Here is a 24756-nt window from a genome sequence, read left to right on the forward strand (position 1 = left end):
ACAATTCACAACTTCATAACTCATAATACATTTGCTTTCTTGAAAGAGAAGCGATTTGCAGTTGGTCAGCATAAAGTGAGCATGGGGACTCCCAGGATGAATCACTAGTGCTCAGTTAGTGAATATGAAAATAATTTATTTAGGGGCGTGGCTTCCGCGCTGGAAGAGACAGACGTGGAGTAGTTAAACTCCTGCTAGAAGGCAGACAAAGCGGCCCAAACCGACAGTGCCCGGCGATCAAAAATGTCCCAAACAGAGGAGGAGATGGTGCTGGAGACTGATGTCTCAAAAAAAAGGAAGCAAGCCCCACCACAACCTCGTAAATTAACAGACTTCTTCCACCCCCGGCAGATAGAGCAGCCCCAAGATGGCGAGGGACGAGTAGCAGATGCACAGCTCATTCAGGTAAACAGCTCCCACAGCGAAAACAACAGCTACTCACAGGAGGCTGAGCAGAGCAACATGCAGAGCGAGACCTCCTCTCCTTCGGGCAGCCCAGCTAAATCAAGACCGAGGAGAGACTCTCCAAACCTGGTAAGCGAGGCAGAACAACCCTCCCCCATTACAGACAGCTCATCCATCTCAATAGAATCCTTACCAGCAGCAGACACAGCAGCTACGCAAGCCTTTATCAAGGACATTCTACTAACATTCCGTTCCTCCCTCATGGCAGACTTTGCCTCACTTAGTGCTAATATGCAAACAGAACTGTCTTCTCTGGGGAACAGAGTTAACATGATAGAAGATAAAATGGGAGAAGTGATCACTGAACATAACACTATGGTAGAAGCTTCAGCTGCCAATACATCAGATATACAATGGCTGAAAGCCAAATCGGCTGACTTAGAGGACAGAAGTCGCCGTAATAATTTAAAATTCAGGGGCATCTCTGAACAAATTCAAACAGCAGAACTGAAACATTACCTGCAAAATCTTACTAAATCTGTCCTGCCTGACACTGCAGAAATCGAACTTACTATTGACAGAGTCCATCGGCTCCCTAAACCCCCTCATCTAGCTGACTCTGTGCCTAGAGATGTGATTGCACACTTTCTGTTCTTTCATGTAAAAGAGGGTCTTGTGATGACAACTCGCAAAGCAGGCGGGCTGCCAGAGCCATACAATCATATCCACTTATATGCCGATCTGTCTGCTACTACTTTAAACCTTAGAAGAGACCTACAACCTTTCACTAAGGCGCTCCAACACCTGAAGATTCTATATAAATGGGGATTCCCCACGAAGCTCCTTTTCTCCTTTAAAAACAAACATTATTCGGTGACCAACACAGAATCAGGATTTAAACTGTTTAAACAACTACAGATCCAAGCACAACAAGTCCAGACACCTCCTCACCCTTCAACTAGAGCCAGCAAACTGACACCGGATTGGCGCAAACAAGGAAAATGCTGAGTAGCTTATGTCAGGGCCACTGGACTTTAAGAGTCGATCTGCAGTCTGCTTTCCTTTGCTGCCAGCAGAATTCTTTCTTTCTCCCCCCACCACTGTATGTATGTGCCTGGAACTATGTCTCACATTACTTACTGAAGGCGTCTATGATGTCAATTGTGTTAAATCACTTGAGTTTTATTCTGTTATTAATGTTAAGGTTAATGTTATCTAGCTCTTCTATAACAAGTTCACTATTACAAGTTGTTATACTTCTGACTGTTCTACTTGCCCTCAAGAGGTTCAGACTCGTGTATGCTTACCGTAGCTTTAATGTATGCTCAGTTCAATACCTAAATACTATTAATGCACTTCCTAACTTGATATGCCTTTAAAAATTACTTCTTTGAATGTTCGGGGCCTAAACTCCCCATACAAAAGACATCTATTGTGGAATGAAATCACAACACAGAAATCGCAAATTCTGTTTATTCAAGAAACCCACTTATTAGGGAAAGACACTCACCTCTGCTCTAACGGGAACTTCCCGCTAATTTACCACAGCACTTTTACGAAAAAGAAAAGAGGTGTAATGATGGCATTCCACAAAGATATAAAAGTAACACCTGAGTCAGTTAATATTGATCCCAATGGCAGATTTATTATATTTGTTGGGCAGATTAATGACATTCCCTATACAGTAGTTGCAATATACAGCCCTAACTCCTCGCAAAAAGCCTTCCTGCAAAAGCTGTGCACAAAAGTTAAATCATTACAGAAGGGTCATATACTCCTAGGCGGAGATTTCAATGCTTGCCCATCCAAAATGGACTATTCGTCCAGCTCTAATCACCAACTAATCGATAAACAACTACATTGGAACGAGCTATTCGACGCTTGGCGAGTGTTTCACCCTTCTGAACGTGATTACTCCTTTTTCTCCCAGGTCCACCAATCCTACTCCAGGATTGACCTCTTTCTCACTGATAAATTGCTTTTGCAGAAAGTCCTAGACACCTCTATTGGTACAAAGGTGTGGTCTGACCACGCTCTACTCCACATTATATTAGAAGACAGTATAATGGTAGATAAACCGTTTATGTGGAAACTCAACTCATCTCTACTAACGAACAGATCATTTACAGACAAATTTATATCTGAGGTCCAAGAGTTTATAAAATCTAACTCCACCCCCAATATGAAAGCTTCCACCATATGGTCAACACTAAAGGCCTTCTCAAGGGGCATTCTGATCAGGCAGGGCTCCTTTATTAAAAAAGATAGAACTGCAAAGATAAATGCATTACTAGAAAAAATTAAGAGCCGGGAAATACTTCACAAACAATCCCCAACCCAAGAATTAGGAAAAGAACTCTTCCTTCTAAGACAGGAGCTTTCTGCCATACTCCAGGCTCGGTACGACTTCATTCTCCGAAAAGCTAAAATGAACATCTACTCCCAAAACAACAAAGCGGGGGCATATTTAGCAAAGCTACTAAAACACAAGCAGATGAAAACCAAAATCCACTCGATAATCCATCCTACTACAAAACAAACCTACAACCCAAAGTCGATTGCTGATGCATTTTGCGATTATTACACTCAGCTTTACAACTTAAAAAATGACGATCGCCTAGTTCAACCTACAGACGAGACTATTTCCACCTTCCTAGACACAATTAAGCTCCCTAAACTTAACCAATCTCAACTAGAGCGATTGAACGCCCCCTTTAGTATGGCAGAGATATCCAAGACGATCCAATCCCTTAAAAGAAACAAGGCCCCCGGCCCTGATGGGTTCTGCAACGAGTTCCTACTAACATTAAATTCGACTATAACCCCTCTCCTTGAAGAAGTGTTTAATGAGTTTGCCCTCTCTGGCCAGATCCCGGCAGAATATCTGGAAGCGACTATCACTGTCATCCTCAAACCAGGGAAAGATCCCAACCTCACCTCTAATTACAGACCCATCTCACTACTAAATGTGGATTTAAAATGATATGCTAAACTTTTAGCCAATAGACTTATGGTAATCACCCCATTACTCTTAGCCCATGACCAGGTAGGCTTTACTAAAGGCCGTCAAGCATCCGATGCCACTAGACGAATGACAACTATTTTGAGACACATTGAGCTCTGTCGGACGCCTTCACTGCTTCTCACTTTGGATGCGGAGAAGGCGTTCGACAGAGTTCACTGGCGATTTCTCAAGGCCACTTTGGCTAAATGTGGCTTCTCTGGTACAATTATTACTGCCATTATGGCGCTATACGCTGCCCCATCTGCTTGAGTGAATGCTGCAGGGTTCATCTCCAAACCCTTTGCTATAACCAACGGCACCCGCCAAGGATGCCCCCTATCCCCAATAATTTTTGTCCTACTAATGGAAACAATAGCGCAAAAAATAAGATCCAACCCTAAGATCTCTGGAATTAAGATAAAAGATACAACACACGTAATCAGCATGTTCGCTGACGATGTAGCATTACTAATAACCAACCCTGAAACATCACTCCCATCTCTACTATTAGACCTTCAAAACTTCTCTGAAGTTTCTTTATACAAATTGAATCAACACAAATCGTATATCTTAGCACTAAATATCCCCCCTGCTACTGAAATATACCTAAAGTCACAATATACATTCTCTTGGGCAGATGGGGCGGTGACATACTTAGGTGTGCAACTGACAAAAGGGCCACTGAGCTATTCAAACGTAATTTTGTCAACTTATTATCGGATATTCGGAAAGAATGTGAAACTTTTAACAACTTCTGGCTGTCCTGGTCAGGCCGAATAGCGGCTTTCAAACTATTTTTGTTGCCTAAAATTCTGTATTTGCACCACACCTTACACATATTGATACCTAAATCATGGTTCTGTGACCTTACAAAATGTATTAGCAACTTTGTGTGGAAGGAGAAGAAAATTAGGACTGCATATCAAGTTATGACTCTAGCCAAAGCTTTAGGGAGCATGGGACTCCCTAACATTGAAATATATTACCAAGCTTCCATATTAGAAATGGTGAGAAGTTGGTGGAATCCTACTTCAGATAAACCCTGGGTAAAACTGGAATCCCAGATTCTGGTCGTAAAGCTTAGGAACTTATTGTTAAGCGTTGCCATGGGTGCAAGAATCCCGTCCAATAACTATCCCTCAATCCAATCCTCTATAAAGCATGGGAATACTTTTTAAAACACCCCCCACCCACAACAGATGTCATTTCTATCCCAACTCCAATAGAGGTCCTCGAACATTTTACTCCTAACCTTGATCTGAGAACTTGGAGAGATGCTGGTATTGAACACCTGCAAGACATATACGAGACACAAATCAAGACCTTTGCAAAACTAGCCAGCCAATTCCCGCTACCGCAATCTCAACTGTATACATACCATAGAATCTTCCATCTGTTTAAATCTCTAAAAATTACCATTCGGACTCTCCCCCCGCCCTCCATCATAACAATGTTAAATTGCAAAGGCCCATTTTCAGGTGGCATCTCTATATGGTACAACTATCTCTGCCTAGAACAAACCTCCCCGCTGAACAAATACGCCCTAATATGGTCTGCAGATTTAGGCTGCAATATTACAGTCAATAACTTAACTATAGCAAACAAATGCAACACTCATTGGGAAATCTCCAGGAAAATTTTATTTAGATGGCACAGGACCCCAAGACAAATAGCGGCATTCTCACCCAACACACCTCCAATATGCTGGAAATGTAATAGAGGCCTCGGAACTTATATGCATATGCTATGGGAATGCCCAATAGTTGGCCGATTATGGAACGCAGTAGAATGGTTTATTCAAAAAGCTTTTCTACATAACTTTAAACTCCACCCTAAATTAGCTTTGCTATTTATAGGAGCTTCAGAGCTACCAAGCTCTTGCAAACACCTCATAGGCCACATAATTCTCAGCGCATTACACATGATCTTAACTAACTGGAAATCCACAGATGAGTTCAATACCAATCAACTATTAGCCACCACTAGACTGAACATACTCATGGAAAATACAATCAGACCTAGACTAGGGCTCAAGGGAGATATATATACTATACCACCAGAGTGGCTTGGTTAAAACGTGCATTACGGGTTCTCAGATCAAGGCACCAATTCTTCCCATATAAAGGAAAACACTGATTCCTGCATACACCGCTCCCCTCCTACCTCCATCTGAGTATTAGGTATAAACAACTGTAAGTTAATATCTGATAGTTTTAGAAGGTTAAAATTCTGACTAATATCAGCTGTTTTATGATATTATGGTTTATTGTTCGAAAAACTGGATTTTCTTGGCGGTATCACCCATTTACACAGGTCTTAATAGTCTTCGATTTGTTTACTCTTCTGGCTCTCTATATTGCTCTACCTTCCTTAACGATATCTGATAGAGGCCCTGCTGGCCAACTGGTTCTATCAGGTATTCACCTGAGTACTTGCTTTCTGGTTACCCATGAGGTCGAGAAAACACCAGAATTGATAAGTAAACGTATAAGTTGACATGTAGACAAGTTAGATGGTTCAATCCTATTGCTACCTGTTTACTCATTACTATGTATCACCAAGTATCGTACCGCCTGTTTATATGTTAATATGTATATCAATCTTTATTAATCTCAATAAAAATGTATTGATGGAAAATAATTTATTTATGTCCCTAGAGAGCAAAACACACACACAGTGCCACTTGTGCACAGTGTGCCAATAGGAAAGAGGAAAGATAGGAAAGGAAAGATTTTGCAGAGATTAGGAGCATATGGGGGGGGGGGGGGGGGGGGATTGTGAGCTTTATATACAAGTATATCAACCAACAGAGATCAGTAAAATGTTTGATATCTCATGATGAAAGGTGAATAACTCCAGTACGTGAACTCCAAGTTGCTAGAATGAACTATTTTCTATAAAATACAGTACAATAAAGTGTAGGGAATTATTTGAGGTTTGTAGATGGTGTCAAGTTAAGGGATTGTCTTTCCTCAGTGGGAACAAAGAAGACTAAGTCACCTTCTATCTTGCAGTGAGCAGGGGGGGGGGGGAGGGGGAAGCATACATTTGTGGCTATTTTCATTGTTGTCACAGATGTTCAGCACAAATCATGTTCTAGAGTCAATGTGGCTACTATGCAAGACCATTGTCTGGTCCTGTATAATAATTAAAGAGAACCTGAAGTGGTATTAAAACTAAAGAAAAAGCATGCCACCTGATTGAGGGGGGATTAAGGCAGCATCTATTGCCACTGCCCCCCACTGCTCCCATGTGCAGTTTTTGTCTCCTTACACTTCTGTGACCTCTGGGGTCAAAATGCTGCAAAAGCAGCTCTGTACAGAGGAGAGAGCGGTGATTGGCAAGGAGGAGGCAGGAAAAGGCGGGGAGCACGCAGTGGAGAGCCAGTGACAAGACTCTGATAAGCAGGGAAGGATAGGGGCATTCTTCTCCTGCTCCTTGCCCATTCATTTGCAGACATTCTGCATGACGGCAAATTCCAGGGGGCTAGCGGGGCACAGGGGGCTGAGAGCCACAAGGAAGGCACACAGAGGCATTTCCTGCAGATGGTAACCTGCCTCTGTGTTCCTTTTCTACATTTAAAAACTGCCTTGGGTGCGCTTTAAGGTTTTATGGATAAGGACTTGCTGTTCTGTTGGCTGAGGGGGACCAGTAACTAGCAAAACTCATGATCTCTTGGAGAGTTTAAATTATTTGTATTAATTTTTTGATAGGGGAGTTTTCAGGAGCAACACTCTATCTCAGCCTATATTTTTTAGGTGTTATAAGGCTAAAGGGCATGTTCTTGGGGAGCCTAGCCCTTTCACATTCCAGGATATAACTGGGAGTTGTTTCATCTTTTATGTGTAAGGAGACGAACAGAAATTGGCTTGGGCCATCTTAGCCAAGAATCTGGCATTAGTACAGGTGTTCCCCCGAGATCCATCAAAGTTAAAGATCTGACATGTGGTAGTTAAAGTGAACCCGAGGTGAAAGTAATATTTATTTCCTATTAAACAATACCTGTTGTTCTTATCTATTTGGCTGCAGTGGTGTCTGAATTTCAGCAGAAACAAGCATGCAGCTAATCTTGTCAGTTCTGACAGTATTGTCAGAAACATCTGATCTGCTGCATGCTTGTTCAGGGTCTATGGCTGAAAGTATTAGAGGCAAAGGATCAGAAATAAATATGGCAGCCTCCATATCCCTCTCACCTCGGGTTCATTTTAAATGGGTGGGAGTAGTCAAAGTGACTCTTCAATTAAGGATACAGAGTAAATAGTTGGGGGTACAAAATGACATACATATACTGTGTGTGTATATATATATATATATATATATATATATATATATATATATATATATATATATATATATATATATATATATATACAGCTCAAATCCCTGGAGGCTTAAAATACTATTCCCCCTCCAAATCCCAAATAACCCTTACGTGCCCTGCACACTATAACATCACTGCTATGGCAGTGCTTAGTTTCGGCGCTCGACGCTGAGTGCCGTGCGCACACCAAAACCACCTGTTTCATAACAAAAGATCCTCTATACCAATTTACTTTGGGCCCTCATATTAAATGGATATCCCAGATTCTGCCAAAAGTCTTAACAGGGGAGCTACATTATCAACATTATAATTTATTCATCTTTTTTTTTATCTTTCCTAGTGACCCGCACATGAAGCCAAGCTGATGTCATTCCAGGCTGAAGAGGAAGCAGATAGGTATATGGGTGGGCTAGATGAGACACATAAATGAGAGGAGACCTCTGATTGGTGATAACAATCATAGTACTGCTCTCCTTCATACTGCTCATCTAGCCCCCCTACCATCCATTTCTCTGCTTTTTTCTCAGATCTGGGGAGATGTCATCCCATGTCCCTTGGTAAGTGAGGGGGTTTGCTAAGCAGGGGAGGGGAAGTCTGGGGCACACCTACTGTATGCTGATAAACACATTTGGTGTCTGGATTTCCTGTGGGCTGGCCGTTCAGCTGCCGTACCAAGCCCCCTAAGTTGGACCAATCATATTCACCCAGTAAACCATACCTCATTTGCCAATCTGTAAATTTCAATAATTTGCAAATTTGTTTCACAAGAAACAGCTTTGCTTTAATGTAAGTAATAAAGATTATTTCATACGCTCCCTTACTGCAAAAAAAAAAAAAAAAAAAGGTGGGGTATTTCTTTTTGAAGATTGCATTGCACTGGGTTTTGGTAGAGTGCATATTGTTTTCATGAGGATTAGCAGTATTATTAATAAGCCACATGATGCACAAAGCTGATGTCCAATATTATAATTCAGAAGGGAATTATAAATAATTCTAGAAGATCTTTAAATTATAATTTATCCTGCAGCAGTAAATCTATAATTAATAAAGACTGCTGTGTATAAAGACAATCTAGTAATATAATTGTTAAGCTTGGGGGTGTAATCTCCACAGTCAGCATACAACACATAAGCTGACGTGAAGGAGGTACACACACCAGCACAAGGGATCAGGATATCCCCAGTTTAGTGGAGGAGAGGACTGACTCCAATAGGAGATTGTGGTGCACAGAGCCGGTGCAGATCTGAACAGCCACAAACACTTTCGTAATAACGTCTCAGCGCAAGGTAGCGCTGAGCGCATAAACCAGGACTGAGGAGATCAGGACAGGTAGACAGAATGAACGCTTGCTAGCTAGCGATTACTTAGCGACAGCAAGCGTCCAAAACCAGACAGACTGGAATGAGGCAGCCAATGCGTTGCGGCGATGACGTGCCTCACAAAGACAGGACAGGAGAGACAGGAAATAGCAGGATCGAGATAGATGAACGTAACACAGATAAATATACAATAAGTATGTTTTCCTAGCGTATTACAATTACAGCTATCAATGAAACTATTCGTAACGTCTGACTAACATATGTATATATTGGCAATGAACCGATATATGACATAAGCAGGAACTCTGACTAAGACTGAAGTAATACAGGGAACAGGACTCAGAAGGATTCGCTATCTCTTCGCAGAGATGAACGCAATCCACAAACAGGACCAGGAACAGGATAACTAGCTCAGCACGGGTGTTCACGATACGCGCAAACTACCAAAACGTGCTGGAAAACTGACTAGCTGAACACAGGAAATAAACAGTTCGTGTACGTATATATCAGCGACACTGATATATTAACGTAACACGAATACAAGGAAAATAACAAAATGCGCAAGTATGCGTATATATTGGCGATGAACCAATATATGACACAAGACAAGCAAGTAGCAACTTCTAGAACAAGAGCAGAACTAGGAGGACTCGCTGACCCCTTCGCAGGAGTCAGCGCAGTCCACACGGACCAGGAACGAGGTGGGGCACGAGCAGAGTAACAGATAGAGTCTGAAACTATGATAGCCCATGAGGCATTGCAGGAAGCAGTTCTTTATACTGAGGTCATCCAATGGGAGCAGACCTGCAGATTCCCACACAAGTGAATGGTAATTAATCACAGGCTGATAGCAGGAAAAGGCAGACAATGATATGCAGCCTGCAGGAAAGGGACCGCCCCTCCACTGCAGCAGACAATGTTTGTTTACACAAAAGCATATTAAACTGTCATAAACTTCAGAGCGACTGCAGATGGAATCAGCAACTAGTTTAAGTGCAAACCAAACTATGCAAGCAAATGCATGTAATGACATTAGAACTGCTTGGTTTGCAATACCAGTGCAGTCAGCAGTAAACGCTACAGAAGCGATCATAACAGTACCCCCTCCCTTAAACGCGGCCTCTGGACGCCTATGAAAACTGACATATTTCTCCTGAACCACACAAACCAAAAAATCAGAAGTGGGAAATCCAGCAAACTGATCTGACTGAAAATTCATGAAGGTCGGATCCATCCGACAAAACCAAATTCCCGAATCAGTCTCACCAAAACTAGACCAATTGGAACCAGAACCTACCGAACCATGCCCGTCAGCACTACAAGCCTCAGTGTGACACCCATCAGAACCACGACTTCCAGAAAACAACCCCAAGAAACTCTCTGCGCGATACCCACCGCCTTCCAAGGACTGTCCAAAAACGCCAAAGCCTTTGCAATGCCCACCGGAACTGTCCCTACCAACACAAAACCCACCGTTGAACCAGTCCAAGGTACCAGGACAAGTTTCCTCAGAGATCTCCCAGAACACTTGGAAGCTCCAAAGAGATCCCCACAGGTCAGAACGCCCCTTAGGCTCACATGGAGAACTATCAAGAACCCCTATGGAACCCAGGGCAACTCCAGAGTCAGGGTCACAAGGACAAACATCAAGATCAGGGCTTTTAGGGACCAGAACCATCTCCGGGCATGCAGGCCAACCGGCAACATCAGAACATGTCTCCACTAGGGAAGCACGTGAGCACGCTAACACAGACACATCTGGGCAGTCTGGCATACGAAGCACATCTGGGCACACCGGCACAAGAGAAACCTCTGGGCATGTCAAGGAACTGCGAACCTCAAAGTCAGTCAAGACAGGACCGAAACCAGAACTGGGCAAAAAAAATTCATCATGACTAGACTTCATAGTTACTGGATTCTCACTAAAAACTGCAGGATCAGACTTAGATGTCGCTGATTCCAGCAGGGTTATTAACAAATCATGTTCAGGGGCATTTACAAGACAGGGCAAATCTTCTGATGTATGCACTGAACTAGACAGGGTTCCCATAGCTTCTTCTGGACTAGACAGAGACTCATCAAATACACTGGACTGGAGCTCATGAAGGGCTGCAAAACAAGTCAATATTGCAGCAATCCCCACTGAACTAGGCAAAACTGAGTAACTCACTGGACAGGAAGGGGGCTCTGGAACTTCTGCCACACCGGCCAGAGAACCAGAATTTTCCAGGATACAGGGCTGGGTTTCAGAAACACTCATTAACCCGGACTGAAATTCTGAGATTTCTATTATTTTTTCCAGCGAGTCAGAATTATCCATGTTACAGGGCAAGACTTTTGAAACACGTTACATATGTAGAAAGGACCCAATCAGTAAAAATTCGGGCTAGAGCTTTTCAATGCAAAAATATCAAAACTTTATTAACGCAGACATAAAAAGAATAAAAATTCTCTGTTAGAGGTTCCTTGTAAATATATCCAATACAAAAATACAGTACAGACAGTACAGACATCAGCTTAATCGTAGACTTAGTGCAAATTTTGAGAGAGGCAACGACACGCTCGTTTCGGGCACAAAGGGCCCTTCATCAGGCCAGGTTGCAGAAAGCACTGTCTAAAAAGAAAAAGGCCCCAAGGGTGAAAAATGATGACGCCATGTGGGCACCAGGTCTCATATCGACAGACCTCCACACTCGTCAGTGGGAAAGAAGAAAGTGTAAATGTCAAACGCAGCAACATAGGGAGTAAAAGTTTCAAAGTCTCAGTCAGTGACAAGCCCTGGGGTCCGTGAATACCGACCCCGTCACTAAAAAAGATTGAACAGATGAGGAGAAAACTTTTCTCCTCATCTGTTCAATCTTTTTTAGTGACGGGGTCGGTATTCACAGACCCCAGGGCTTGTCACTGACTGAGACTTTGAAACTCTTTATGCTTTGGCATATATGGTGGACTGATATTCACTAGTCCCTAAGGTTACGATTATATGCCCTTTTTTACTCCCTATGTTGCTGCGTTTGACATTTACACTTTCTTCTTTCCCACTGACGAGTGTGGAGGTCTGTCGATATGAGACCTGGTGCCCACATGGCGTCATCATTTTTCACCCTTGGGGCCTTTTTCTCTGTGAGGTGCTGGTTATACTTTTCCTATACATTTTATTGTTACTAATATACATTTATTCATATGCTTTTTTTTTAGACAGTGCTTTCTGCAACCTGGCCTGATGAAGGGCCCTTTGTGCCCGAAACGAGCGTGTCGTTGCCTCTCTCAAAATTTGCACTAAGTCTACGATTAAGCTGATGTCTGTACTGTATTTTTGTATTGGATATATTTACAAGGAACCTCTAACAGAGAATTTTTATTCTTTTTATGTCTGCGTTAATAAAGTTTTGATATTTTTGCATTGAAAAGCTCTAGCCCGAATTTTTACTGATTGGGTCCTTTCTACATATGTAACGTGTTAATAGGGGAAAGTGGATTACCCCATAAAAGGATCATAAGGTTTTTTCTTTTTCCCTTTGTGTAAAAAGACGCTACTCCCAACTATATATGAAACAAGACTTTTGAAACATTCAGAGGACAGGGCTGGAGTTCCTCGGCTGTTACAACACTAGAGAGGGACTCAACAACATTGGTTAAATCAGACTGTGTACAGGGCAAGGTATCTAACACACTTGCTGACGAGGACAATATTTCAATGGCTTCTGCTTCGCTGGGCAGAAATTCATCAAGTTTTATTAGAGCAGACTGTAATTCCAAAACAGCTGCTAGACAAGTGAATATTACTGCAACACCAACTGAGGTAAGCAGTGCTTCAGCCTCCTCTGCTAAAGGGTTTAAAGTATCCAAAGTACTGGGTGAAGCATAAGACTCTGCGACCACAGCTTCACTGGACAGGATCACTGAACAGTCCATATTGCAGGGCAAAACCATGGAAGCACCTGCTGGACAGCATAATGATTCTGTGACCTGAGTTTCATTGGAGAGATCTACTGCACAATTCATGGTACAGGGCAAATTTATTGGAAAATTTTCTGAACAAGGTAATAATTCTGCGATTTCAGGTTCACATAGCAGATGCTCTGAGCTATTCACGAAACTAGAGCGAGGTGTAGAAACAGGAAGATCAAGACACAATGTTTGCGCATCTGAATCACCATTCATTTGTAAAATTGGAAAATTCAGATGCTGGGGTTCTGAGTTTACTAGACAGGATTGCTGGGACTCGGAAACTGATGTAGTGCATCTATTGGCATCTGCTGGATCAGACAGGAGTTGAACTTTATTAACACAGGTAATTTCTGCAGAAGTGTTTGCAGAGACAGGCAAGATTTTTCTGGTGTCTGTTTCACTAAACAAAGAGTCATGAGTACTGGCTAGGCTGGACTCGAAAGTCAGCAGGACCTCTGGGTCCTCTGCTGAGAAATTTGTGCAGGGCAAGATTAAGGAAGTATTAGTAATTTCTGTCTTACTGGGAAGTAACACTGAGTTATCCATGGTACAGGGTGGAATTACAGGAACTTCAATTTCACACAAAAGGAGCTCAGAATCACTCGCTGAATCAGCCAAAGGTGCTGAAGCAGGCGAGTCCTCAGGAACTGAGGAAGTGGAACAATCTCCACTTGACAGTGTGTCTTCCCTGGTATCAACTGATTGAATTGCATAAAAATCGTCCAGAATCATTCTCCACACATCGATCAATGGAGCCACAAAGTCATACCCACACACACCAGTTTTTATTAGGTTATAAGCAGACTTAATGCATGCATTCAATACTAATTCACTTTTTGCACTGTAAAACTGACAAAATGAACTTGCATCTTTCTTCCATTCATAGACCAGAGCTTCCATCTCTCCTTTCTCAAATGGAGGATCCCATGCATATTTAACAGCTGAGCATTCCGGCTGATCATAGTTTGCAAATGTGTTAGTGGCAGAAACATACATTGGGTTATTTAGCAGGTGATTGGCCGATTTCTTATTCCTAAGGATCTCCAAAACCTGTAGCAAGTATTGAACTGTAGTGTATGCAAATTTCCCTTGCTGCACGAATAAATTGATCTGTTCAATACTCTGTAATATATCTTCATAATCATATTCAGATAATTCATTTAAACAAGAACCTTTATTTTCCCTGGCTAGCAATGAAAGTTCATTAGTAGTTTCATAGGTCCATTTGACTCCCCTGAATGGTGACTGAATTTCATTATCTGCTAATGGTGGAGTCTCGTTACAGATCTGATGCGCAGTCGCCAAGGGCAACGACTCCGCTGATTGTAACGCTTTTCTTTTGGAGTGTTTACGTTTGGCTTTAGACCCTGCTGCCTTAGCAGAAGAAAAGTTATCAGAACAATTATCTGCTTGCTGATTATTTTTGTAGGCAGTAGAAGGAGCAGCTGATTGACAAGCTGCCAGGAGCTTATCAAAAGGGCTAGGCAAATCGGTTTTGCGCAGCCAGTTATGGATCACAAACGCTAGAAATTCCAGTGGTCTTTCTTTTAAATTGGTATGATCCAAGACATCGTAGGCCCACTGAAACAATCTTCCCTTAAATAAAACATAAACTAGCTGGGGGGCCCACGTTGAAACAGGAGTAGCCTGGAGCTCAGGATTGGCCAGGAACCTGGCACATTCAGAAAAAAACTCATTTTCTGTTTCAGAATTGAGCTTCTCAAATTTCTTAAAGGAACAGGAACCAAAACAAACAGTGTCATTTTTGCTGGGAACCCCCCCCACAATGGGGATTGGTAATGGGGCTATCATAATGTTAAGCTTGGGGGTGTAATCTCCACAGTCAGCATACAACACATAAGCTGACGTGAAGGAGGTACACACACCAGCACAAGGGATCAGGATATCCCCAGTTTAGTGGAGGAGAGGACTGACTCCAATAGGAGATTGTGGTGCACAGAGCCGGTGCAGATCTGAACAGCCACAAACACTTTCGTAATAACGTCTCAGCGCAAGGTAGCGCTGAGCGCATAAACCAGGACTGAGGAGATCAGGACAGGTAGACAGAATGAACGCTTGCTAGCTAGCGATTACTTAGCGACAGCAAGCGTCCAAAACCAGACAGACTGGAATGAGGCAGCCAATGCGTTGCGGCGATGACGTGCCTCACAAAGACAGGACAGGAGAGACAGGAAATAGCAGGATCGAGATAGATGAACGTAACACAGATAAATATACAATAAGTATGTTTTCCTAGCGTATTACAATTACAGCTATCAATGAAACTATTCGTAACGTCTGACTAACATATGTATATATTGGCAATGAACCGATATATGACATAAGCAGGAACTCTGACTAAGACTGAAGTAATACAGGGAACAGGACTCAGAAGGATTCGCTATCTCTTCGCAGAGATGAACGCAATCCACAAACAGGACCAGGAACAGGATAACTAGCTCAGCACGGGTGTTCACGATACGCGCAAACTACCAAAACGTGCTGGAAAACTGACTAGCTGAACACAGGAAATAAACAGTTCGTGTACGTATATATCAGCGACACTGATATATTAACGTAACACGAATACAAGGAAAATAACAAAATGCGCAAGTATGCGTATATATTGGCGATGAACCAATATATGACACAAGACAAGCAAGTAGCAACTTCTAGAACAAGAGCAGAACTAGGAGGACTCGCTGACCCCTTCGCAGGAGTCAGCGCAGTCCACACGGACCAGGAACGAGGTGGGGCACGAGCAGAGTAACAGATAGAGTCTGAAACTATGATAGCCCATGAGGCATTGCAGGAAGCAGTTCTTTATACTGAGGTCATCCAATGGGAGCAGACCTGCAGATTCCCACACAAGTGAATGGTAATTAATCACAGGCTGATAGCAGGAAAAGGCAGACAATGATATGCAGCCTGCAGGAAAGGGACCGCCCCTCCACTGCAGCAGACAATGTTTGTTTACACAAAAGCATATTAAACTGTCATAAACTTCAGAGCGACTGCAGATGGAATCAGCAACTAGTTTAAGTGCAAACCAAACTATGCAAGCAAATGCATGTAATGACATTAGAACTGCTTGGTTTGCAATACCAGTGCAGTCAGCAGTAAACGCTACAGAAGCGATCATAACAATAATGAAATATGGAATGACAGTTGTAATGTCTTTTACTAACCACTCTGTTCACACGTGCCTCTGCTGATAGATATAACTTAATTTGATGCTCAGTGGGACCCTGAACTTATTGTGATTACCTTAGTTTGCTTTCTTCCTCAGAGATAGCGGACCTGACATCTTTGTCATTTGGTTACAGTTTATGTCAGGCTATCATTTGTAGTTATCACCATAATGCTGGCACATATATATTATTCATTGAAGCTGTTGTTGCAATCCTTGACTTGTCTTGTTTTCAATGTCAGGTTATATCTTTCTGATGTATTTTTATATTGTTATTTTAGTTAACTTCGCTGAATTTGTCCATTGGTAATACATGTATTTAATTCAAGCTAACTATAATAGGGTAGCCAGAAATGACTAGACCAATCAGAAGCTGATTATAATCACAGTACTAAGAGTGATTTTGGCAGGTACATGATCTGCTGTTGGTCTAGTACTCCGTAATATGCATTGTAATGTCTCGTAACCACTAAGTGATGATTTCTTTCTTAGTAAAGTTTTTTTTAAGAGTTTGATTAGGTCTTTTTTTAATCCACAGGAAAGGGAGGTGTGTCGGAGGTGCAAGAAAGTATAAATTGTTAAATGGCTCTATTACAGGAAAAATAATGTATTCTGATAAGGTGCAATCATCATTACTGTTCTAATGATTTTACATATTTTTTTTTGTAGTAGCCTACTGTTTTTGGGAGATTGTACACGTGGTCAGTATATTATTTTATTATTCAGTTTAGTATGACTGTTAGATGAAAAAATGCATTGAAAATGCCCCCTTTTTTTTCTTGGATTTGGTAAAAATAATCAGCTGTTAGGTTTCCATGGGTTTTGAAAACAAATAACTTTAAAATCTATTACAAGATCAAGTTTTTATTATTATTATTATTTTTTTGGGTGCTTTAAGTTGGGAAATTGCCTTAAAAGTAGTCCACATAGTTCCAGAACCCCTTAACAGCGGGTTAACTTAATTTGATAATCTAAACAGTGGACAAAATGTGGCAGAGTGAAATGAAGGCACAGGAACAGAACACACACAGACATGTATTCAATTTTAGTATCACTCTAGGATGCTGGCAGGTAGCTTAGCACTTTATATTTATATGTGGGTCTAGGAGGGTTGCCACCCAGTTGTCATCCTGTTTTTTTCTGCCGTATGTATTGATGACCATTAAAGTGTGATATTGATACAGGACACTAAACACCCTTTTGAAAGCCATCTAGCCATGCAAAGTTAATATGGGATCTTTGGAAGTGTGTACAGACCTCCCTGGCAGATGTTGAGGTGTTTTTGTAGTTTGGCCACAGCTTTTTTGTTGTTTGGACCGTTTCAGTTTGCAGTTTGCTATGTGTTCTATTAAAGTTCAGGGCAAGTTAATGGAGTCCTTTCTCCTTCTCATATTAGTTGTGTTTCTCAAGGTTCCATACCTCTAAATTTATAGGAAAAAGGTATGACAATATCAAAAATTGAGAGTCTTATTGATGTTGGTTAATTTTTTACAACTTAAAGGGAGCCAGAAAGTTCTAACTGGTCTAAGGAAACTTCTAGCCAACTCAGACCTGAGAATTTTCCCAAGAACGTTTATCGATTCTTTGTTGGGTGTAGCTGCCAAGAAACAGCCATGTGCATATATGGCCTGTCCAGTACCTCCTTCTGTCTTCCCACAGGGTCCCACGCAATCAGAAAGATAAACATAAGAACTGTAAAGCTGTGAAGAAGTAATGTAACCCAAATAAAGTTGTCTGCATTGGCAGGAGATAAAGCATAAGGCAAGCTGAGGTGTTCCTCCGATTACCCAGGAAAAAAGAAAGCATCATAACTAGATTGTTCTCTGTGGTGTACATAGATAGTGCCTGATAAAAACGGCGCCAGATATAGCCGTTATTTTAATTTTTCGACTAGTAAAATGAGTGCCAAGAAATGCTGTGGAATATCAGTTATAATACTATACCCTCTATTGAGTTTAGTATAATGGGCACCAGAAAAAGTGGTAAAATATTGGAACTTTTACCTATATGCTGGATTTCTCTATAGTAGAATATTGGTAAATATACTTAATATTCTACTATGCCCCTTTGTACACTAATTTGCATATGAACCATACCCTATCTATGCCTAACACTAACCACCCCCTACCTACTCTTAACACTAACCTTCCCTCTATATGTGCCTAACACTAAACTCCTTACCTATACCTAATCATTACCTCCCCCTATCTACACCTAACACTCTCACACTACCTATGCCTAACACTAACCTCCCACTACACATGCCTAACACTAACCTTCCCCAACCTATGCCTAACACCTCCCCCCCCCCCCCCCCGCACTCCTAATATTAACCTTGACAGCCTATAAAGTCACATTTAAAGCATTAACTGCAGCATCCTTATAGCTGTAATTTAACTAAGCTGCTAAAGAGACACTGAAGCGAGAATAAATCTCGCTTCAGTGCTTATATTCAGCAGGGGCATGTGTGCCCCTGCTAAAATGCCGCTATCCCGCGGCTAAACGGGGGTCCCTTACCTCCCAAACCCCCTCCGTTCTTTGCGGGGATCTCTTCCGCATTGAGGCAGGGCTAATGGTCGCAGCCCTGACTCACGCGCGTCTGTCAGCGCGTATCTCCACCTCTCCCCCGCCCCTCTCAGTCTTCCTTTACTGAGAGGGGCGGGGGAGAGGCGGCGATGCGCCGCTGATAGACGGGGCTGAGAGGCAGGGCTGCAGCCGTTAGCCCTGCCTCAAGAGCAGCAAAATCTACAGCCTAGTTGGTCGTAGATTTTGCAGTGGGGGGTTTGGGGGTGAAGGGACCCCCGTTCAGCCGCGGGATAGCGGCAATTTAGCAGGGGCACACATGCACCTGCTGAATATAAGCACTGAAGCGAGATTTATTCTCGCTTCAGTGTCTCTTTAAAAGGCGCTAATTATAGGCCCCAGTAATTTTTACCAAAGTCTTTAAAACCCGCTAATTGTAACTGTAACCACTAATTAATTCTGTTGTAAAGCTGTAGCCACTAATTAGAACCATTAATTAACTGGGCACCCATTTTATACACCTAGCACCATTAAGACAGAGATTTGTATTGCTGTAAATGGGGTGCCCTTCTTACCAGGCCCCTTTTTCAATGTTTTGTCCCTGGGAAATTCTTCTAGCGCTGTTTATTTATCTTGGACAATTCATAACATCTAATAAGATAATTGTAAGGAACTTATCTGTTTATGTTGAAAGTTGCACCGAGATCCGGGCTGAGACCTCCACTTCCGGGTCTCAGCAATTGTTCCCTGCTGATGACGTGCAGGCTGGAATGCAGGCTGCACTTCCTGATAGGCGGAGGGTGCATTCTCAGTACTCCTTCCCCAAGGGTAAACAGTAGTCAGCTGACTGCGGTCAGCTGACAGCGCAGTGTCAGCTGATGTTACAGCTGCCACTTAGGCAGGATCTGATGCTGTCTGATTGGATGTGCGGAGTGTGGCCGGCCACTGATTGGATGAGAGTTGTATTTAAACGTGCTGAGTGCTCCCAGTCATCACCGGTGATAGCATAGCTGTGGCTAGTTGCTGGATGCGGGCTTACTAATATTGTTTATCTGGAATTTGACCCTTGGCTTGTTTCTCGACCATTCTTGTCTGCTGCCTGAACTGACTTCTGCTTGTTTACCTGGATACTCTTGCCTGCTGCCTGGACTGAACTCTGCTTGTTACCTGGATACACTTGGCTGCTGCCTGGACCGACCTCTGCTTGTTACCTGGATACTCTTTCCTGCTGCCTGGACAGATCTCTGCTTGTTACCTGGAAACTCTTGCTTACTGCTTGGACCAACCATTACTTGGCACTGGATCTACTTACTGCCTAGCACCATTGTGGGCCTCATCATCATCATCAAGGTACTATTACAGTTTGACACTTGTGAACTCTTGAACTCTGTTGATACTTGCCTCAGTGGGGCTCTGGTGGGTTATTGTCCACTCTACTTCAGTCTGTATACCTTGCACGTTAAGACCCGGGGGTAACAGTAGTCAGGAGACAAATAAAGTGTCCTGTTCACACGGGGGCTTGTCTATAGTTGAAGACCGTGGACCGGGCTCAGAGTCAATGCACTAGATTGGGGCATAGAAATTGTGGACATAACCTGTCAAGCCTTACAATAATGTTAACATATAGTGAAGCTGAGATGTCTGGGCTGCTCTGTAAGTCTCTGCTAATGATGATCTTAACCACTTAACGACAATCTAACTTATTAACCTCCTTGCCGGTTTTCCCGACCTGAGCTCGGGGTAGAAAAAAGCAGCTGCTATCAGTGATCCCGAGTTCAGGTCGGGGTAGGCATTGCAGAGCTTTACCTGTAGTTGTGGAGTCCCGCGCGCGATCTCGCTGCGCAGCGGGACTCCAGCCTCTCTCCCCGGCAGTGTGGGGTCTTTCCCTGGCCGCCGGGATCCCCCATGTCCCCGCTATTCTTCCGGGGACCCGGCAGCCAGTTGGAGCAGCGCAGCCGTGGTGGTGGCAGCAGAGCGGTGGTGGCAGCGTGACGTCATCGGGGGCGGGGCTAACATTGAAAACGAACTTCTCTATATTAGAGAAATATAGAGAAGTTTGTTTATATGTATATTAGCGCCATCTTGTGGGCAAAGAGAAAACTGCAGCCCAGGAGCCCAGTAAGGTAATTTTTTTTTTTATTTTGCTGCAGATCTCCCTGCCAGAATGATTTTTTTGAGGTTTTAGGGTCTGAAAGAGTGAAAAAAAATTGCACCGCTTTTAGACCCTAAAATCTGGAAAGAATCAGACCGCCAAGGAGGTTAAAACATCCTGTTTGAACCTGTTAAGGGCTCCAGGACATTTTAATAAGTCGCTCGCTCTTGACGCCACTACGCGTGTGTGCGTGCCGCTCTCGCCGCCATTTACCATCGGGTCACCACGATCTGGAATTGGCGAAGAGGACCAAGCAGTCCTCTACCCAATCGCAACGCCTGGAATGAATGGACATGACTGCAATCAGCGGCCACGTCCATTCATCAAAAAGTCACAGCATAGTAAAATGTAAAAAAAAATAAAAATTGAACACCTCCTATTAAACGGGAGGGTGTTCACTAGCGCTATCTTGTGGCCAAAAAGTAAAATTACACATACAGGCAATACATACACATACACTTACACATTAACCTTCTTGCCGGTTATCCCAAGCTCAGCTCAGGGTAACCTGCACATGAGGATTTCTCAGGCCCTGCTGGGTCGATTTGCATAAATTTTTTTATTGCACGCAGCTAGCACTTTGCTAGCTGCGTGCATATTACGATCGCCGCCGCTTGACGCCGATTCGCCGCTACCTGCCGCGGCGCCCCCCCCCCCTCCAGACCCCAATCAATGCCAGGCAGCGCTGAGGGGTGGATCGGGATTCCCTCTAACGTCCCGACGTCCATGACGTCGGTGACGTCATCCCGCCCTGTCGCCATGGCGACCAGGGAAACCCAGCAGGCTCGTAGTGGGTGGGGGGATGCCGCTTAAAAAAAAAAAAGTGCTGTGCTGCCCCCTTGCCGCGGGATTTGGACTGGCAAGGGGGTTAAATAAGATTAATAAAGTACATTTCCAAAGCCCCCCCCCCTAAAAAAACAAAAACAAATCAGTTAAAAAAATACATAAATAGTTGCCTTAGGGACTCAGCTTTATTAACCTATATTTTATGAGGGGAAATTACTTTTACTTTACCACATAGGGGCTTGTAATTATGGACCGGACAAAAAAAACCAAAAAAAACCCCAGAAAAATAACACCTATATTTCCAAATAATATATTGTTGCCATACATTGTTATAGGGACATAATTTAAACGGTTTAATAATCAGGACAATTGGGCAAATACAATGCGTCAATTTTATCCACAGGAGAACGTTTTATTTTAAAACTATAATGGCCTAAACCTGAGAAATAATGATTTTTTTTCCATTATTTTCTTATTTTTCCTGGTAAAATGCATTTAGAATAAAAAATTCTGAGCAAAATGTACTACCCACAGGAAGCCTAATTGGTGGTGAAAAAAACAAGGTATAGATCATTTTGTTGTGATAAGTAGTAATAAAGTTATTGGTGGATGAAAGGGAGGAGCACTGACAGGTGAAAATTGCTCTGGTCCGTTGAGAGGTGAAGTGGTTAATCAGCTAATAATGATTATGAAAAATTTTCGTAATTATGCCTTACATAATTACGATTTGTAAATTCACGTGATTTTGTATACACATTCCTAATTTCGCATAGATTTTCACGTAATTTTCTGCCGAATTTGGCAAAGCCCACATACATGCTATTAACACCAAAATTGCTACATGAGTTAAGGAGAATATGGGTAACAAGACACAAACATTATTTTTAAAGAGCTTGTAGCTTTTGAGAAAATAGTTTTTAAATATACAAGGAAAAATGTTTTTTTTTTAATTCAGAAAAATAAGAGTTTAAAAACCATGTTTCCTTTGAATTTTTAAAATCGATTTTCTCAAAAATTACAAGGTCATTTGGAATAATTTTTTTGACTTGGTCTAAGTATTCCCCTTGACATATGTAGCAATTTTGGTGATGATAGCATGTATCGGGGCTTTGCCATTAACTGCCAAAATAGGCACAAAATTACACAAAATTTTGCGAAATTGTGGATGGATTATGTTTACGTGTAAAATGTATTAAACATTTTTCCGAAATGTTGCATAAAAATTATGACTATGCAAAATTTGTGCTCACCACTGGTCTCTGTCATTTGCTGATTGCTGTCTCTCAAGTTGCCTTGTGCCTCAGACAAGAGCATGCTAGTTACCTTCTGAACTACCCCGTTGTCATCTGCAATATTTTGTTTTGACCATTTTCAGGTCTGTGCAGTATGTTATATACTGTAACTTAGTGGATGGCCTTATTCTAATGTATTTATTTATTTTGACCAGTGTGGATCTTGTTAAAGTTGTGTTTTACTTGCCTTGTTGTGGAAATGTTCAGTTGTAGCATGTAAACATTCTTGAAAACAAGACCTCCCAGTGTACACTTAGTACTGTCCAATCTCTCATCATAGCTCTTTCTGTGACAGATGACTTTTATGCTGACGCTGCATGATTGGCTGCTGTTCATGGTCTAAGGGCGTCTGTGGTACATTATAAGGATTTCTGACAATGCCCATTTGTGAGTTAGGAGAGAATTATTGAAAATGGTCTTGTGTGACTTCATGTCATGATCAGAAATAAACTGTTTCTCACTGTGAAAGGCCTTGTTCAAACTCATGCCAAGGATTCTAACACACAAGAAGTAGGATGACGCAGACATGATCAATATAGAGTACAACAGTAGACAATACACAACAGGGACGACAATAGGTATTTACAAAGGGTCCTGAAACCGGTAACTACATTTATAAAGGAGATGTCTTGCTTAATTCTCCTGGAAAAAAATTCTTGATGCTCATTGATATTTCATTTTCTGTGTATAAAAACAAAAAGTCAATAGAAAGGTCTGGCAGATGAATCTTTTTAAAGGCTATACAAAAAGCAATAGGGCAATGAGTTTAGAAAGAGGTTCTTTATGTTGAAGGTGGTAAATAGAGATGGCCCGAACCTCCGATTTTAGGTTCACGAACCTCCCACGAAAGTTTGGTTCGCGCAAACTTTCGTGAACTGCAATAGACTTCAATGGGGAGGCGAACTTTGAAAACTAGAAAAATGTATGCTGGCCATAAAAGTGAATGAAAAGATGTTTCAAGGGGTCTAACACCTGGAGGGGGGGCATGTCGGAGTGGGATACACGCTAAAAGTCTCGGGAAAAATCTGGATTGGACGCAAAGCAGCGTTTTATGGGCAGAAATCACATTGAATGCTAAATTGCAGGCCTAAAGTGCTTTAAAACATCTTGCATGTGTATACATCAGGCAGGGAGTTTAATTAGAGTACTGCTTCACACTGACACACCAAACTCACTGTGTAACGCACCGCAAACAGCTGTTTGTGTTGTGACGGCTGTGCTGGACTGGTGCGCACCACCGTGAGATTGCGCTTCCTCACTCAGTGATTTCAGGTAATGTCTGACTGCCTTATCAACTTTTGATGTTTTTTTCTCTACCATTGTTAAAGCTTACATCTATTTTTTTTAAATACTTGCTAATCAGTACCTGCATCGAGAATCTTTTATGGAGGGAAAGTCTGCCATTGCGAGTGACCACAGGTAAAGCCGGGGAATCCTGGTTCGATTCCAGTCCAGAGTGGGAGCCTAAAACAGCTACCACCACCACACATCCAAGGAAGGCAGCAGGCACACTGTGGGAAAAAGAGCAGGAACGGCTACCACACATCCAAGGAAGGCAGCAGGCATGGCATGCACGTCCCGAGGTAGTGACCAAAACTAACAATACAGGAGGACCTTCGAGGCCCTGCTGTATATGAGATAAATCAACTTTTAATCCTTTAATGAGAATCTGTTATGGAGGGCAAGTCCACCATTCAAGTGAAAGCTATGCACTGACTGGCAGGTATAATACCATGTGCAGTCAAAAATGCAGTGAAAGGTATGCAGTGACTGCAAACAGCTGACAGGCAGAGTGACACTGCGTGCGCTCAAC

The sequence above is a fragment of the Hyperolius riggenbachi genome, chromosome 5, assembly GCF_040937935.1.
Source record: "Hyperolius riggenbachi isolate aHypRig1 chromosome 5, aHypRig1.pri, whole genome shotgun sequence".
In the NCBI taxonomy this organism is placed as follows: domain Eukaryota; kingdom Metazoa; phylum Chordata; class Amphibia; order Anura; family Hyperoliidae; genus Hyperolius; species Hyperolius riggenbachi.